General features: G+C 35.6%; 1 pseudogene; it reads right to left on the bottom strand.

Annotated features, from left to right (window-relative positions):
• Positions 1 to 672: 672 nt before the first annotated feature.
• On the bottom strand, positions 673 to 1796 carry LOC107750017 (uncharacterized; annotated as a pseudogene).
• Between the last annotated feature and the right edge of the window lie 1007 nt (positions 1797 to 2803).

Here is a 2803-nt window from a genome sequence, read left to right as displayed (position 1 = left end):
CTAGCCCTCATTGTCATGTTCATGTTCAAATGAGCCACTTGTGTGCATTTAGGTTAAAGACAAAAATTGCACACTCTTAAAAACTAAAAGATGATCAACTTAATTATGGTTGCTGCAGACAAAGCTCAACTTACAGTTACAGCAACATTACAAATGTTGGAGCACAGCAGTAATGACTTTATGAACTACTTTACTTCTAAGATCGATACTATTAGAGATAAAATTGTAACCATGCAGACGTCAGCTATAGTATCACATCAGATAGTGTGCTATAGATCCCCTGAGTAACAATTCCACTCATTCTCTACTATAGAAGAAGAATAACTGAGCTGGATGATGACATCGCTGAATTCAATGATGAACTGCCTTTAACTGAAATATTAGTGTTTTCTATTGTCATTTTTGCATTATTGACACACTATTTTCCTAATTAATGCTGTTCAGTTGCTTTGACACAATCTGTATTGTTAAAAGCGCTATATAAATAAAGGTGACTTGACAAAAGCACATTTGAAAACAATTTGTCACCTACGTGTGTAATGTGCAGCAATTAATGGACAAAATACAAAACTACAAATAATACCACATTTCCCCATGTTCACTTTTTATTTATTGTAGAAATGTATTTGTTAAAAATAAAATACACATTACAACTGTGTACAACTAAACATTTGTTTCTTCAGTTAGTTCAGTAATAGCAATCATATTCAGAATTACTGGGGGAGTTGCATAAAGCAAGCACTCCTCCAATATTCTCCCTCAAAGTATTTATGAGGCCAGATACACCCTGACTGTAAAGGAACTGATTCTCTGCTATATTTCCTGCCACCTTCACCACATCTTCCATAGCATTTATAACAGGCTGCCAGAAGATGAAACGTTGAGTTTGTCTCTCCAGTACAGTGACTCTTCCACTAAGAACACTCAGTAGATTTACAGCTCTTCTGACCACTTCTTGAAATGCAGCTGTGCCCTCTAGATGCTGCTTCACCTCTTCAATCTCCCTCTGAATTTTATTCAGCACCTTATCAGTCTCTTCAATCTCAGTCTGCATCCTAGAGATCCTGGACTGGTATTTAGACAAGTTCATGCTGTTCTCATTCACCCGAGACTCATTTTCTTTAAGCTCATCTTCAGCATCCCTGATAGCCTTTGAAGCATCCACTATTGTACTTACTCCACTATATACAATTACTGGACCTATAGGAAAGCAAGAAATCACATCAGCCACAATAGATGATTAGGTGTGCACTTCAGGATGATGATAAATGGTAGGTATTGCAGTAGTGATCAGAAGTAGAGAATTTCTCACCTGCAATCCATCCAGCAATTGGTATCAGGGTAACACCTACTCCTGCAGCTGCCACCCATCCACCTGTCTCCTGCTTGTCTTTCTCTTTTTTTAATGTATGTTTTGTTAATTCTACATTTTTTTGGGCCTGCTTCAATGCAGCTTCGGAAGACTTTAATGATTCTTCAGCTGATTTCTTCTCAATATGTAATTTATGTTTGGCCATACATTTTTCCTTCTTCTGCTGCTCAACATTTCCCTTTTCTAAAGTAAGTCGCTCCATCCATTCATCCAAATATCCCAGTTTTTCTTTAATTGTTGTCTCTGATTTTTCAGGTATCGCTCAGCGTGCTCAATATGTCCCCTGATTTGTTTGTAATTGGAGCATGTGTCAGTGGTGGGATCAACTTGTGCATCCAAGAGAGACATGCAGATGTTAGAGATAGAAACAATTCCCTCATTTAGAGGCCCAACAACTGCCTCCACAGACTGCAAATCCTCAACACTGTGAAGATACAGTGTGAAGATATAGAATAAGAAAAAGAATCATAAACAAATATAAAAACCAAAATATTTTGTGAACAGAGACTAGATTAAAAAAAACTTACTCAGATAATTGGAACAGTTTTATTTCAGCTGTCATACTGAAACACAAAAATAAAAAAATGAATGATATTGTGTGTCATTAAACAGTGCTGTTGACTTCTTTAGCAATACATTTTGGAGTTATTGTAAGTATTACGGTTTTATTTCATTTAAATTCACAACTCAAAAACAAATTCAAAGAAACAAAGCAAAACAAAAAGTTGTGTAACTGGTCTAGGTAAGGCAATTGGTGAAGGATTAATTAGCAATATCACACAAGAGTGCCTTTTTCCTCAATATCAGCACATAATGGTAATATTCTGTCACAAATTGTGCCTTTGTTTTGTGATTCTGTTAGTTCCATCCTGAGCTTTGTGTTTCTGTTTCCTTTTCCCCCTGCCTGATTGTTCTCAGCTGTTATTCTTTATGTATTTAATGCTCTGTGTTTCTCTTGTTCCTGGTCAGGTCTTGTCCTTCCATAGTGGTAGAGTTGGCATATGTGCTTGGTTCTGGTTTCCTTGGCTGTTCATAGTGTCTTGTCCTCAGGGGCGTAGCCGTCATTTCAGAAGTGAGGGGGACAGAAATGTTATGTGTATATATATATATGCTTTTTTAACATGCTTTTTTGTTTCAAAGACATATGGCATTATTTTACTTCCATACGAAAGATCCAACGATAAGCATTTATCTGAAATAATAAGCTTTTGTAACATTATACACTATATTCGGAAGCTTGGAGTCATTATAATGTTTTTTTTTTAAATGATAGAAATTAATACTTTTATTTAGCCAGGATGCTTTAAATTGATCAAAAGTGATTCATCAAAGAAACCTGAAAAATGTCTACTCAGCTGTTTTCAACATAATAATAATAATAATAGATGGGTTTTTTTTAGCAGCAAATCAGAATATTAGAATTATTTCTGA

The sequence above is a fragment of the Sinocyclocheilus rhinocerous genome, unplaced genomic scaffold (assembly GCF_001515625.1).
Source record: "Sinocyclocheilus rhinocerous isolate Xijiao unplaced genomic scaffold, SAMN03320098_v1.1 scaffold5198, whole genome shotgun sequence".
Classification (NCBI taxonomy): Eukaryota; Metazoa; Chordata; class Actinopteri; order Cypriniformes; family Cyprinidae; genus Sinocyclocheilus; species Sinocyclocheilus rhinocerous.
This window is presented reverse-complemented; position numbering and strand designations above follow the sequence as displayed.